Below are 16,702 nucleotides of genomic sequence, written 5' to 3' on the forward strand. Positions count from 1 at the left end.
TTCCTGCCTTACAACATATACAAAAATTAATTCAAAATGGATCCTAAGCCTAAATGTACAATCTAAAACTATAAAACTCAGAAGAAAACACAGATGTATTTTTTGAGATGGAGTCTCACTCTGTCACCTAGGCTGGAGGGCAGTGGCATGATCTCGGCTCACTGCAACCTCTGGCTCCTGGCTTCAAGCGATTTTTCTGCCTCAGCTTCCCGAGTAGCTGGGATTACAGGCACATGCCACCATGACTGGCCAATTTTTCTATTTTTAGTAGAGATGGGGTTTTGCCATGTTGGCCAGGCTGGCCTCGAACTCCTGGCCTCAGGTGATCCACCCACCTCAGACTCCCAAAGTGCTAGGATTACAGGTGTGAGCCACCACACTCGGCAGAAAACACAGATGTAAATTTCCATGCTCTTGGATGAGGCAGTGGTTCCTTAGATGCCAAAAGCACGTGTGACAAAATAAAAAATAAAACTTCAATAAAACTTCAATTTAATAAAAAATTAAACTTCAAAGTTAAAAACTTTTGTGCTTCAAAGGACACTATGAAGAAATTAAAAGGGCGGCCAGGTGCGGTGGCTCACGTCTGTAATCCCAGCACTTTGGGAGGCTAAGGTGGGTGTATTACCTGAGGTTGGGAGTTCAAGACCAGCCTGAACAACATGGAGAAACCTGGTCTCTCCTAAAAATACAAAATTAGCTCGGTGTGGTGGCGCATGCCTGTAATCCCAGCTACTCGGGAGGCTGAGGCAGGAGAATCACTTGAACCTGGGAGGCTGAGGTTGCAGTGAGCTGAGATCACACCATTTCACTCCAGCCTGGGCAACAAGAGTGAAACTCCGTCTCAAAAAAATAAATAAATAAAAATTAAAGGAGCAACTCACAAAATGGAGAAAATCCATTTTTTCATTTGCAAATTGTTTATCTCACAAGAGACATGTATCCAGGATACAATATATAAAGAATAGTTATAACTCAACAGTGAAAAGACAAATATTAGGGGAGCATGGTGGCGCATGCCTATAGTCCCAGCTACTCAGGAGGCTGAGGTGGGAAGATTGCTTGGGCCAGGAGTTTGAGGCTGCAGTGAGCTATGATTGTATTACTGCACTGCAACCTGGGTGATAGAGTGAGACCCTGTTTAAAAAAAAAAAAAAAGAAAAGAAACCCAACAAGTTAGTTTAAAAATAAAGGGTTTGAAGTTTGAATATACATTTCTCTAAAGATGATATATGAATAGCAAAATAAGCACATAAAAGATGCTCAACAATGATTAGGCCTTAGAGAAATGCAAATCAAAATCACAACAAGATGCTACTTCATACATACTAGGATGGCTATAATTAAAAAGTCAGATAATAACAAGTGTTGTTAAGTATATGGAGAAATTAGAACACTTGTAAACTGCTGGTGGGAATGTAAAATGGTACAGCCACTTTGGAAAACATTTGATAATTCCTCAAAAAGCTAAATATAGAGTTACTATATGGCTCAGCAATTCCCCTCCTATGTATGTATCAAAAATAATTGAAAACATAAATATCTACCCAAAAACTTATACTTGAATGTTTTTACCAGCATTATTCATAATAACAAAAAAATGGAAACACCCAAATGTCCACTAATAAATACACAAAGAAAATGTAGTACATAAATGCAATGGACTATTATTCAGCTATAAAAAGGAATGAAGCTCTCATATAAACTACAATATGGATGAACCTTGAATATACGCTAAATGAAAGAAGCCAGATATGAAAGGTCACATGTTATATCATTCCATTTACATGAAATATCCTCATTAGGCAAATCCATAAAGACAGAAAATAAATTAGTGGTTTACAGGAACTGAGGGTTGAGGAGAATGTGGGGTGACTGCTAATGAGCATGAGTTTTAAAATTTTTTTTTTCTTTTTTTGAGACGAAGTTTCCCTCTTGTCACCCAGGCTGCAATGGTGTGATCTCGGCTTATTGCAATCTTCACATCCTGGGTTCAAGCAATTCTCCTGCCTCAGTCTCCTGAGTAGCTAGGATTACAGGCACGTGCCACCATGCCTGGCTAATTTTTGTATGTTTAGTAGAGATGGGGTTTCACCATATTGGCCAGGCTTGTCTCGAACTCCTGACCTCAGGTGATCCACCCGCCTCGGTCTCCCAAAGTGCTGGTCTTACAGGTGAGAGCCACTGTGCCCATTCTAGTTTTTAAATTTTTTTTGTAGGGTGATGAAAATGTCCTAGAATTCGATAGTGGTTACTGATGCACAAGTTTGCTAAGATACTAAAAACCCCTGGACTGTACACTTTCAAAGTATAAACTTCATGTAATGTGAGTTATATTTCAATAAAGCACTTATTAGAAGTTTATTTATCTATATATCATGTACCTATTAGAAAACTGAATATAAACTTAAAGAAATTTCAGGATAATTTTCAAAGAAAAATTAGTTTAGATAGTTCCTTGAAAGTTTGGTGGCCAATTTCCTTGGTCGTGAAGCACCCTGCCTTAATCTATAAAATTTTCACCTCAGCACATCCATATGCCCACATTAATAATACGTATATATAGACTTCAAGCGTTATCAAGGCATTGATATTTACCTAGTAAATATAATATTATTCCTCGGGCTCTGAGTTTATATTAAATTCTAATTTATCCACCTTGGTTTTACAGACAAGTGTTCAGGTAATGTATGGCAAATGACCTCCAGGGAAGTAAAAGATAATTTGGGTTTTGAATGACCTAGATGGATTTTTTTTTTCCTAAGCAGCTTTGCTGGATAACTGCTCACCACTTTAACTCTGCTTCTGCAGACAGGGGGATCTCTGAGCATAGAAGTGTAATCCTCACGGCTGAAATAAAGCAGCTACTTCCCCTGGCTCAGCTAAAAAAGCCCAGCTCTCAGGCTTCTTCAGTTAGCTGATAAAAGGGATAAAACAACTCGTTGAATAACAGATACATTTGGATGGTTATGGATAGATGAATTTTGCACTTTGTTGATATAAAATGTCCAAGAAAAAGGCTTAAGACTTGCTTAACTTCATATTGTTTAACAATATGATCAGTCTGTTATATATATTTTATATTTTCATATATATGCCTAGAAAAAAGAACGTAGAAATGTTATCAAAATGTTAATAATAATCTTAAAATGGAAGGTGATTATCGTTTTCTTTCTTTTTTCTTTTGTGAATTTTCCAATTTTTCCACTCTCTATATGCATTACACTATTTTTTTTTTCTAGAGATAGGGTCTCACTCTGTTATCCAGGCTTGAGTGCATAGCATCATCATAGCTCACTGTAACCTTGAACTCTTGGACTGAAGCGATCCTCCTGCCTCAGCCTCTAGAGTAGCTGGAACTACAGTCACATGCCACCATACCTGGCGCCATTAAATTTGTTTTTATTGCAAAAACGATTGTAAAAGAATTCAAACACTAAAGAGGAATATTTAAAAAAGATCAAAGTCCTCTCCCTTTCTTCCAATCTGCCTTTCAGAGATAATCACTTAATAGTTTGATACATGTTTTTTTTTTCTTCTTTTTGAGATAAAGTCTCACTCTGTCACCCAGGCTGGAGTGCAGTGACACCATTTCGGCTCACCGCAACCTCCACCTCCCAGATTCAAGCAATTCCCCTGCCTCAGCCTCCTGAGTAACTGGGATTGCAGGCACCTGCCACCATGCCCCGCTAATTTTGTATTTTTGGTAGAGACAACGTTTCACCATGTTGGCCAAGCTGGTCTCAAACTCCTAACCTCAAGTGATCCACCTGCCTTGCCCTCCCAAAGTGCTGGGATTACAGGCTTGAACCACATGCTTGGCCTAACTTTTTAAAAATGAGATCTTAATGTGTTCATGATTCTGCAACTTTCTATTCCAGTTTAAAATATTTGTCATTTCTCTAAGTCAGTCTTTTTTTTCTGACACAGTCTTGCCCTGTAGCCCAGGCTGGAGAGTAGTGGCGCTATCTCGGCTCACTGCAACCTCTGCCTCAGGCTCAAGCAATTCTCCTGCCTCAGCCTCCCAAGGAGCTAGGATTACAGGCGCATGCCACCACATGGACTAATTTTTTTTTCTTTTTTGAGATGGAGTCTCACTCTGTCACCCAGGCTGGAGTGCAATGGTGAGATCTCGGCTCACTGCAACCTCTGCCTCCTGGTTTCAAGCGATTCTCCTGCCTTAGTCTCCTGAGCAGCTGGGATTATAGGTGCGTACCACCATGCCCAGCTAATTTTTGTATTTTTAGTAGAGACAGGGTTTCACCATGTTGGTCAGGCTGGTCTCAAACTCCTGACCTTGTGATCCGCCTGCCTCGGCCTCCCAAAGTGCTGGGATTACAGGCATGAGCCACTGTGCCCGGCCCACACCAACTAATTTTTATATTTTTAGTAGAGACAGGGTTTCACCATGTTGGCCAGGCTGGTCTTGAACTAGCTGGTCTCAAACTCCTGCCCTCGTGATCCACACCCCCACCCCCAACTCAGCCTCCCAAAGTTCTGGGATTACAGGCGTGAGCCACAGCACCCGGCCAGTCAGTCTTCTTTTTAACATCTTCACAGATTAGATGAATGTCTCATATTTTATTTGTTCCCTCTGCCATTGACAGAACATATAGGCTGTTTTCAATATTTAATAAATACAACAATTCTACAGTAAACATCCTGGTATATTTCTTTTTCTGCAATCACTATAATTTCTATAGGCTTGATTCCTCAAGGTGTATTACTTCTTGTCATCAGGGAAAAAAAATCATTTAACCTAGAGAGACAGCTAGGAGCTTCTGCACCCAGGCTTTTTTAATTCAAAATCTGCCCTGTCATTTACCAGATGTGTAATCTTACACAAATTAATCTCTGCAGGTCTTGGTTTCCCTATCTGTAAAATGGACATAGTAATATTATCTCCTTTTAAGGGTTGTTAGGAGGATTAAATGAGTTAGTACAAGTACTTGAGGCTGGGCACAGTGGCTCATGCCTGTAATCCCAGCACTTTGGGAGGCTGAGACAGGTGGATCATCTGAGGTTAGGAGATCGAGACCAGCCTGACCAATATGGTGAAACCCTGTCTCTACTAAAAATACAAAAATTAGCCAGGCGTGGTAGCAGGCACCTGTAGTCTCAGCTACTCGGGAGGTTGAGACAGGAGAATTGCTTGAACCCGGGAGGCAGAGGTTGCAGTGAGCCAAGATGGTGCCACCACACTCCAGCCTGGGCAACAGAGCGAGACTCCATCTACAAAAAAAAAAAAAAAAAAAGTACTTGAAGTGGTGACTGGGTACATAATGAGCCCTGTACAAGTATTTTTTAAGTTAATTTTTAAAATAGTCATTCCTTTTGTTTTTTCCTAGAATAATGGTACCTGTTTAATTTTTTATGTAACAAAGTAAATATAGGAACACATTTACTTAAACTATTTAAAGTTTTAAAAAGCTTCAGTAAGCTGGATGCAGTAGCTCATGCCTGTAATCCTAGCACTTTAAGAGGCTGAGGTGGGCTGACTGCTTGAGCCCAGGTGTTTGAGACCAGCCTGGGCAACACAGCAAGACCCTGTCTCTTATTTAAAAGTAATTTAAAATTTTTTAATTATAAAAAAATTAAAAAGCTTAAGCATATAACTATAGCTATCTCTCTTTCCATAGATACTAATTTGGTTAAATGATACGGTTATTAAATTAAGAAATATTTCTCTCAGATTGCCTAGAAATACTGTATGTCAGTATTGCTTCCTTTATCCACGTAGTCATCCCATATTTTAAAAAAATTACAAAATTTCATTATATACAAAAATTATAGACACTAGTATAATTATGAACTATAATATACCCATTACTAGTATTCAATGGATCTACTCAGTATATGGCCAATTGTGTTCATCTGTACTCTACCCACTGTCTGCTCAAATGACCTTGAAGTAAATCCTAATTACCATATCATTTTACCTATAAATATTTTAGCATGGATTTCTAAGCAATTAGGACATTTATGTTGTTGTTGTTGAGATGGAGTCTCGCTCTGTCGCCCAGGCTGGAGCGCAGTGGCACAATCTTGGCTCACTGCAACCTCCACCTCCCTGGTTCAAATGATTTTCCTGCCTCAGCCTCCTGAGTAGCTGGGATTATAGGCATAGGCCACCACACCTGGCTAATTTTGTATTTTTAGTGGAGATGGGGTTTCACCATGTTGGTCAGGCTGGTCTTGAACTCCTGACCTCAGCTGATCCACCCAGCTCGGTGGCCTCCCACAGTGCTGGGATTATAGGCATGAGCCACCCCTGGCCCCAGTTTTCAAAATCATACAACAATTATACAACTTTTTCCCCTAATGTGCACATTTTGCAATCTATAATAAGAAAATATAATTCTCTACAGAATTTAGGTTCTTGAAAGTTTTCTTTTAAAAAAAAAAACTTTAGATTAAAAATAAAAATTCATTTTTCTTAAAGAGATGGTGTCTCTCTACCTTGCCCAGGCTGGTCTCTAACTCCTGGGCTCAAGTGATCCTCCCTCCTGCCTCAGCCTCCCAAAGTGCTAGGATTACAGGAGTGAGCCATCTTGCCTGGTCCTGGATTCTTGAAAATTTTCTATTGAATACATTTTTATAAATTAGATCCCACTTTTCTTTTAATTGGGCTTATAAAGTAATTATTATGTATCCAAGTATGTTTATGCAGAATAATATTATGTATCCAAGTAAAGTTTATGCAGAGTAATACACTTTTTATTTATTGGCAAGAATAATTTTCCTTAAGATAAAAGGGACAGGATGTTTACAAAGAGCATATTATAGAAAGATTTTTTTAGCCATGGAACAACTAACTAGAAACATAAAGCACACAACTTTTACAACTATTTTTTTTTTCTTCACTACCAAGGGACATGGTAAGATATAGTGAATCATGTAACAAATTGTCCAAATTCCAGAATTTATTTTTAAATAATCATTTTTGAAATCTTTAGAAAATAAGCAGTGATTCTTAGAAGACAGCATTACTAAGAATTAGTCATCTCAAGCTAAACGTACTGTCTTATTTAAATTTTTATTTTGAAATAAGTTTGGGGTTATAAAAGTTGCAAAGGTAATTTAAAATTTTCTTTTTTTTTTACTTTTTGAGATGGAGTCTCGCTCTGTCACCGAGGGTGGAGTGCAGTGGGGCGATCTTGGCTCACTGCAACCTCCACCTCCCAGTTCAAGCGATTGTCCTGCCTCAGCCTCCCAAGTAGCTGGGACTACAGGTGAATACCATCACGCCCAGCTAATTTTTGTATTTTCAGTAGAGACGGGGTTTCATCATATTGGTCAGGCTGATCTTGAACTCCTGACCTCGTGATCCACTCGCCTTGGCCTCCCAAAGTGCTGGGATTACAGGCATGAGCCACTGTGCCTGGCCTAAAATTTTCTATATGCCCTTAACCCAGCTGCCCCAAATGTTATTGGGATGATATAATTGATGTAACTGAATTTCGAGAAGGCATTGGCAAGATTTTCTTTAAAGTTTTATTAGAGACAAGCTGAGTGCAGTGGCTCACACTCATAATCTCAGCACTTTGGGAGGCAGAGGCAGGCAGATCATTTGAGGCCAATATGTTATTATTGTTATATTGACCTAGATCAGTGGTTCTCAGCCTTGGCTACACATTGGTGACCTAGAGCTCTTTAAGAAATACTGATGCCGCCGGGCGCGGTGGCTCATGCCTGTAATCCCAGCACTTTGGGAGGCCAAGGCGGGTGGATCATGAGGTCAGGAGATTGAGACCATCCTGGCTAACACTGTGAAACCCTGTCTCTACTAAAAATACAAAAAAATTAGTGCGGTGTGGTGGCGGGCACCTGTAGTTCCAGCCACTGGGGAGGCTGAGGCAGGAGAATGGCATCAACCCAGGAGGTGGAGCTTGCAGTGAGCCGAGATCGCGCCACTGCACTCCAGCCTGGTTGACAGAGCGAGACTCTGTCTCAAAAAAAAAAAAAAAAATACTGATGCCTTATGTCTAGAGACTGACAACAACCAGTAAGCCTGAGACAATGGGCATGATGTCAAGAGATGAGAATGGAAGAATGGAAAGGCAGCATATTGTGAAGAGCACTGAATGTAATGTTGAGGTGTTTTAATTTCTTTTTCTTTTCTTTTTTCTTTTTTTTTTTTTTTTGAGACGGAGTCTTGTTCTGTCGCCCAGGCTGGAGTGCAGTGGCGCGATCTTGGCTCACTGCAACCCCCACTTCTCAGATTCAAGTGATTCTCCTGCCTCAGCCTCCCAAGTAGCTGGGATTACAGGCTCCTAACACCACGCCCAGATAATTTTTGTATTTTTAGTAGAGACGGGGTTTCACCATGTTTACCAAGCTGGTCTTGAACTCCTGACCTCAGGTGATCCACCTGCGTTGGCCTCCCAAAGTGCTGGGATTACAGGCATTAGCCACCATGCCCGGCTTTTTCTTTTTTTTTTTTTTTTTTGAGACGAAGTTTTACTCTTGTCGCCCAGGCTGGAGTGCAATGGCATGATCTCGGCTCACTGCAACCTCTGCCTCCCTGGGTCAAGTGATTCTCCTGCCTCAGCCTCCCGAGTAGCTGGGATTACAGGCACCCACCACAACGCCCAGATAATTTTTGTATTTTTAGTAGAGATGGGGTTTTGCCATGTTGGCCTAGCTGGTCTTGAACTCCTGACCTCAGGTGATCCGTCCACCTTGGCCTCCCAAAGTGCTGGGATTACAGGCATGAGCTACTGCACTTGGCCTTGATTTCATTCTTGAAGTGGAAGAGCTATCACAGGTATGGGAAGAGATAGTATAGCAGGGAAACAACATTATTCAATTATTGGAAGTTTTTCAAATATAATTAAAATTATATGAAAGATACATTAAATGCAGAAAGTCTGGCCAGGTACAGTGGCTCATGCCTATAATCCCAGCACTTTGGGAGGTCAAGGTGGGCAGATCACCTGAGGTCGGGAGTTTGAGACCATCCTGACCAACATGGAGAAACCCTGTGTCTACTAAAAATGCAAAATTAGCTGGGTGTGCTGGCGCATGCCCCTAAATCCAGCTACTCGGGAGGCTGAGGCAGGAGAATTACTTGAACCCGAGAGGCAGAGGTTGCAGTGAGCCGAGATCGTGCCATTGTACTCCAGTCTGGGCAACAAGAGTGAAACTACATCTCAAAAAATAGAAAGTCAAATATTTTTCAATGCTAATACTGATTAAAAGAATATTTAAAGAAAAAAATATGGGCCCGGCACAGTGGCTCGCCTGTAATCCCAACACTTTGGGAAGTCAAGGTGGGCAAATCACTTCAGCTCAAGAGTTTAAGACCAGTGTGGGCAACATAGCAAAATCCCCATCTCTACAAAACATACAAAAATTAACCAGGTGTGCTGGTGAATACGTGTAGTCCTAGCTACTCGGGAGGCCGAGGTGGAAGGAGTGCTTGAATCCAGGAGGCGGAGGTTGCAGTGAGCGGAGACTGTGCCACTGCACTCCAGCCTGGGTGACAGAGCAAGACTCTGTCTCAAATAAAAAAGAAAAAAGCCACGTATGGTGGCTCACGCCTGTAATCCCAGCACTTTGGGAGGCCAAGGTGGGCAGATCACCTGAGGCCAGGAGCTCAAGAGCAGCCTGGGCAACACGGTGAAAACCCATGACTACTAAAAATACAAAAATTATCTGGGCGTGGTGGCAGGCACCTGTTATCCCAGTTATACAGTAGGCTGAGGCAGGATAATTGCTTGAACCTGGGAGGTAGAGATTGCAGTTTGCTGAGATTGCACCACTGCACTCCAGTCTGAGCGAGTGAGTGAGACTACGCTTGAAAAAAAAAAAAGAAAAGAAAAAAGGTTGGGCGCAGTGGCTCACGCCTGTAATCCAACACTTTGGGAGGCCAAGGCAAGCAGATCACAAGGTCAGAAGTTTGAGACCAGCCTGGCCAACATGGCGTAAACCCCGTCTCTAATAAAAATATAAAATTAGCCAGGTGTGGTGGCACACACCTGTAGTCCCAGCTACTCGGAAGGCTGTGGCAGGAGAATTACTTGTACCCGGGAGGTGGAGGTTGCAGTGGGCCGAGATTGTGTCATTGCACTCTAGCCTGGTCAATGGAGCACGACTCCATCTCAGAAAAAGAAATGAAACAAAAACAAAACAAAACAAAAGAACTGATGCCTGGGTCCTGTTTTCAGAGATCCTGATTGAAGTGGCCTGAGGTATATCTTGGACATTCAGAATTTTAAAAGTTCTCCAGGTGGAGAAAATATTTGCAAAAGACATATTGGATAAAGGACTTTTATCATCAAATAACCTTTTTTTTTTTTTTTTGAGACAGGTTGTTGATCTGTTGCCCAAGCTAGAGTGCAGTGGTGTGATCATGGCTTACTGCTGTCTCAGACCCACTGGGCTCAAGACCTCCTTCTGCCTCAGCCTCCCAAGTAGCTGGAACCACAAGTGTGCACCACTGCACCCAGCTAATTAAAAAAAAATTTTTTTTGGAGAGATGGGGTCTTACTATGTTACCCAGGCTTACAAAGAACTCTTAAAACTTACAAGAAGAAAATGAATGCCATGATTTAAAAAATGGGCAAAATACCTGAACAGACATCTCACTAAAGAAGATACATGGATGACAAATAAGCATATGAAAAGATGTTTGAGATCATATATCATTAAGGAATTACAAATTAAAACAACAATAAGATATCACTAAACACCTATTAGAATGGCAAAAATCCAAAACACTGACAATACCAAATGTTGGCAAGAATATGGAGCAAGAACTCTCATTCCTTGATGGTGAGAATGTGAAGTGGTAGAGCCACTTTGGGAGACAGTTTGACAGTTTCTTATAAAACTAAAAATACTCCAGGAGGCTGAAGCAGGAGAATTGCTTGAACCTGGGAGGTGGAGGTTGCAGTGAGCCGAGATCATGCCACTGCACTCCAGCTGGGGGGACAGTGAAAGACACCATCTCAAAAAAAAAAAAAAATACTCCTACTTTACAATCTAGCAGTCATACTGCTTGGTATTTACCTAAAAGAGCGGAAGACTAATGTCCACACAAAAACCTGCATATATACGCTTATAGCTGCTTTATTCATAATTGCCAAAACCTGGAAGCAACAAAAGGTGTCCTCTGGCAGGTGAATAGATAAACTGTAATACATCTACACAGTGGAATATTATTCAGCACTAAAAATATATGAGCAGCAGGGAAAGGTGGCATGTGGTTGTAGCTGCAGCTATGTGGAAGGCTCAAGTGAGAAGATCACTGGAGTCCAGGAGTTTGAGGCCTGGCCTGGAATGTGGGTTGGTTTCGGGCCAGCCTGGTCTCAGTATTGAGACCTTGTCTGAAAAAAAAAAAAAAAAAAAAAAAAAAAAAAAGGCCAGGCGCGATGGCTCACACCTGTAATCCCAGCACTTTAGGAGGCCAAGGCGGGTGGATTATGAGGTCAAGAGATCAAGACCATCCTGGCCAACATGGTGAAACCCTGTCTCTACTAAAACTATAAAAATTAGCTGGGCGTGGTGGTGTTCGCCTGTAGTCCCAGCTACTCTGGAGGCTGAGGCAGAAGAGTCGCTTGAACCTGGGAGGCAGAAGTTGCAGCGTGCTGAGATTATGCCACTGCACTCCAGCCTGGCGACAGAGCAAGACTCCGTCTTGAAAAAAAAAAAAAAAGAAAAGAAAAAAGGAAGAAGATCTATTTTAAAACCTAGAAGCAAAAATATTTCAGGTATTCCAGGTCTCAATATGGAGACCCTGTCTCAAAAAACAACAACAAAAAAAGAAGACATGAAAGGAAGAAAGTCTATTTTTTAAAAAAGTTCCCCAGGTGAATCTAATCTGCAATTAAGGTTGAGAACTATTGACCTTCTTTGAACACATAATCTCCTTCAATTTTTATAATATCCATCAAATTATGTAGCTGTTGTTATCCCATTTGATATATTAAGAATCTAAAGTTTTTTTGTTTTTTGTTTTTTTTTTTTTTGAGACAGAGTCTCACACTGTTGCCCAAACTGGAGTGCAATGGCACAATCTCTGCTCACCGCAACCTCCACCTCCTAGGTTCAAGCGATTCTTGTGCCTCAGCCTTCCCAGTAGCTGGGACTACAGTCACACACCACCATGCCCAGCTAATTTTTGTATTTTTTGTAGAGACAGGGTTTTACCATGTTGCCCAGGCTGGTCTTGAACTCCTGACTTCACATGATCCACCCACCTAGGTCTCCCAAAGTGCTGGGATTACAGGAGTGAGCCACTGCTCTTGGCCAGGTATTACCTTTATTTTACATAAGAGGAAAAACTCAGAGGTTAGATGACTTTCTCGGAGTCTCACACCTAGTAAGGGACAAGTTTCATTCTCAAATCCATGTCTTCAACTCTATGGCTCTTAGAATCTGAAGGAACATTGCTCTCGGCCTTAGCGTCATTTTCTTGGAAACCTCTGCACCATGAGAGCCAAGTGGAGGAAGAAGCGAATGCACAGGCTGAAGCGCAAAAGAAGAAAGATGAGGCAGAGGTCCAAGTAAACCGCTAGCTTGTTGCACCGTGGAGGCCACAGGAGCAGAAACATGGAATGCCAGACGCTGGGGATGCTGGTACAAGTTGTGGGACTGCATGCTACTGTCTAGAGCTTGTCTCAATGGATCTAGAACTTCATCGCCCTCTGATCGCTGACCACCTCTGAAACCCACCTTGCTCATAAACAAAATGCCCATGTTGGTCCTCTGCCCTGGACCTGTGACAGTCTGGACTATTTCTGTGTTTATTTGTGGCCGAGTGTAATAACCATATAATAAATCACCTCTTCCGCTGTTTTAGCTGAAAAAAAAAAAAAAAAGAATCTGAAGGAACATTAAAGATAATCTACTCTACTTTCTCTCATGCTAAAGTACTGTGCACCTGAGTAGTACTGTGCACCTGAGTAGTACTGTGCACCATCCCTGACTAGTGTGTGTGTGAGAGAGAGAGAGAGAGAGAGACAGAGACAGAGACACAGAAAGAGGGGGAGGGGAGATAGGATCTCATTCTGTCATCCAGGCTGGAATGGAGTCGTATGATCTTGGTTTACTGTAATCTCAGTCTTCTAGGATGAAGTGATCCTCCTACCTCAGCCTCTGGACTAGCTGGGACTGCAGGCTAAGTTTTAAAAACTTTTTATAGTGAAGAGGTCTCACTATGTTACCCAGGCTGGTCTTGAACTCCTGGGCTCAGGCAAGCCTCCAACCTCAGCCTCCCAAAATGCAAGGATTACAGGTATATGCCACAGCCCCTGACCCATTCCTGACTTGTTATCCAGTCTCTTCCGTCATATTTCCAGTGTTGGGAAATTATTACTTCATGAAGCAAAGCATTTTACTTTGATCTACTAGCTCCAATGATTACAAAATGGTATGACCAAGTGTACATATGAGAGTTGGCAGATGGATGTTTGAAACCCAGTTCCCCATTTTATTAGGTAGGTGAATTTGGGAAAGTTATTTAACATCTCCAAACCACAGTTTCCTGGCTGGGAGCAGTGGTTCATGCCTGTAATCCCTGCACTTTGGGAGGCTGAAGAGGGTGGATCACTTGAGGCCAGGAGTTCAAGACCAGTCTGGCCAACATGGAGAAGCCCTGTCTCTACTAAAAATACAAACATTAGCCAGGTGTGGTGGTGTGCGCCTGTAGTCCCAGCTATTCGTGAGGCACAAGAATCGCTTGAACCCAGGAGGTGGAGGCTGCAGTGAGCTGAGATTGTGCCACTGCACTCCAGCTGGGTGACAGAGTAAGACTCTGTCTCAAATAAATAAATAAAAACACAGAAAATACTTATTTTAAGTGTTAATCATTTTATATATATAAAATAAACTAATGTATAAAGACTAATAATATATGTTAAAGTATCTTTCTAACTGTAGCCAAGCGCTGTGGCTCATCACTGTAATCTCAGCACTTTGGGAGGCTGAGGTGGATGGGTCCCTTGAGCCCAGGAGTTGGAGATCAACTTGGGCAACAGGGTGGAACCCTGTGTCTACTAAAAATACAAAAATTAGCCAGGCATGGTGGTGCAGGCCTGTAATCCCAGCTACTCAGGAGGCTGAGGTACGAGAATCGCTTGAACCCGGGAGGAAGAGGTTGCAGTGTGCTGAGATTGTGCCACTGCACTCCAGCCTGGATGACAGAGCGAGTCTCTGTCTCAAAAACAAAAAAAAACCCCAAAAAACAAAAAATAAAATAAAATAACATATCTTGCTAACTGTAAAGCTTAATAGAAACAGGTTTTAAAGTGGTTAATGATCCTAAAACCTACATGGCATCTCAGTACTTTCTTGTTTTAAATATCCAAAGGCTCCCCTTGCCCAAAGAACAAAGTTCAAACTCATTATGGTGTTCAAGACCCTTAAGATATTATCTCCAATTAACCTCAATGATCTCTTCGAGCCACTAACACCACTCTAGGTACCAACCAAACTTAGTTTCCCACACTTCCCAATTGCAGACCACATTCTTTCATACCCAGAACTTCACAGAAGTTAAGGATAGCCAGGGACACTTACATTTGTAGTTCAAACTTGAAGACATGCCCAGACATTTTCTGTAGCATATTTTATAGGTTTACATCTACCAATTATGCCTTTGATACACAAAAAACATAATGCTATATCGTTGTGCTATTCATAACTATAAGGTTAAATTTAGAAAATTAATTCATAGGCCGGGTGCGGTGGCTCATGCCTGTAATCCCAGCATTTTGGGAGGCCGAGGCGGGTGGATTACCTGAGGTCGGGAGTTTGAGACCAGCTGACCAACATGGAGAAATCCCGTCTCTACTAAAAACACAAAAAAATTAGCCGGGCATGGTGGTGCATGCCTGTAATCTCAGCTACTCGGGAGACTGAGGCAGGAGAATCGCTTGAACCCGGGAGGCGGAGGTTGCGGTGAGCCAAGATCGCACCATTGCACTCCAGCCTGGGCAACAAGAGCAAAACTCGGTCACAAAAAAAAAAAAAAAAAAGGAAAGAAAATTAATTCATAGTACTTACCAGTTGATGACATGAGTTTAGAGTTGTGTGATGAATATCTTCCTTTTTATTAATAGTCCTGTGAGTTGATCCCAGCGACTGTGTACACATCGAAGTTCCTTCGTCAAAGCGGAGCCTCAGCCAAAAGGCAGCCTGTTGCTTCATTTTGCCAAGAGGGACCCTCTTCGTACCTCTGTGCCTGTCCATATGCTTTTCCTAATTATCTGGCCAGCTGTGACTCAATATCTGAGATTTAATTCATACTTCATTCCTGAAGCTTCCCAAGATGCCATCTCCTACCTCCTTAATGTTCCCAGCATGTACCTGACAATATCACCTAATAAGCGCTATGATAGAGGAGACTCAGAGGAGTGTGTTTACACCTACCTTTATTGAGGAAGAGGTCTGTGACTACTGAGCCTTACACTGCGTCTGGCACAGAGCAGTTCTTGATGGTCTATGATGCTTGGATTTTGGAAGCAATGGGAAATACCAACACGTAAACAGTTCCTGGTTTCTTGGGATAAGTATTCAAGTCTGGTCAGTTGCCTTTATCTGGATATTTTGTTGTCTTCCCGACTTCATTTCTTTCCTTTAATGCTCTTGTTCTGGGATCTCATGCTTGAATTCTTTTTTTCTGTTTGAGTTTAAAATAATAACATGGGCCAGGCATGTGGCTCGTTCCTATAATCCCAGCACTTTTGGCGGCCAAGGCCGGAGCATTGCTTGAGCCCAGGAGTTGGAGACCAGCCTGGACAACATAGTTAGATCCTGTCTCTACAAAAAAATAAAAATAGCTGGGTGTAGTGGCATGGGCCTGTAGTCCCAGCTACTTCGGAGGCTGAGGCAGGAGAATAGCCTTGAGCCCATGAGTTGGAAGCTGCAGTCATTTAGGATCACAAAGCTGCACTCCAGCCTGAGCCACAGAGCAAGACCCTGCCTCTAAATAAAAATCAAAATAAATACAATAATAACATCTTTAAAAAGTGCAATAAGTGTCACAGCATTCATTTGATAAGGTTTCTTTAAATCACACTAGTCATTAATCTTGCGGGCAGGAAGTAGGTGGTACATGTAGAGATAGTGCAGGATAAAAAAATATATATATCTTAAAAACTTGGTAAAGGTGGCCGGGCGCAGTGGCTCATGCCTGTCATCCCAGCATTTTGGGAGGCCAAGGCGGACGGATCACGAGGTCAGGAGACTGAGACCATCCTGGCTAACACGGTTAAACCCCATCTCTACTAAAAAATACAAAAAATTAGCCAGGTGTGCTGGCAGGTGCCTGTACCTGTAGTCCCAGCTACTCGGGAGGCTGAGGCAGAAGAATGGCATGAACCTGGGAGGCAGAGCTTGCAGTGAGCCAAGATCGTGCCACTGCACTCCAGCCTGGGCAACAGAATGAGACTCCGTCTCAAAAAAAAAAACAAACTTGGTAAAGGTATAATCCCTTTTTCTAACTTTTCTGTTTTTTGTTAATAGCATCACCATTTTCCTAGCTTCCAAGTCCTCTTTCCAGGTAAGGGTTTTGTTTTGTTTTGTTTTGGCAGGCTCTTGCTCTATTGGCCAGGCTGTAGTGCAGTGGCATGATATGGCTCACTGCAGCTTCGACCTCGAGGGCTCAAGTGATCCTCCTGCCTTTGACTCCTGAGTAGCTGGGACTACAGGTGTGCACCACCACACCCAGCTAATTTTAAAAATTATTTGTAGAGAC

At 42.0% G+C, this 16,702-nt stretch overlaps 1 long non-coding RNA gene across 1 annotated transcript in view; it reads right to left on the minus strand.

Annotated features, from left to right (window-relative positions):
* Positions 1-15,631, minus strand: part of LOC115832491 — a 65,467-nt gene extending 49,836 nt beyond the window's left edge. The window contains exon 1 of the long non-coding RNA XR_004028002.1: positions 15,010-15,631. This is a non-coding gene — a long non-coding RNA (uncharacterized LOC115832491). The remainder of the gene's footprint in view (positions 1-15,009) is intronic.
* Between the last annotated feature and the right edge of the window lie 1,071 nt (positions 15,632-16,702).

This window comes from Nomascus leucogenys, chromosome 22a, assembly GCF_006542625.1.
Source record: "Nomascus leucogenys isolate Asia chromosome 22a, Asia_NLE_v1, whole genome shotgun sequence".
In the NCBI taxonomy this organism is placed as follows: domain Eukaryota; kingdom Metazoa; phylum Chordata; class Mammalia; order Primates; family Hylobatidae; genus Nomascus; species Nomascus leucogenys.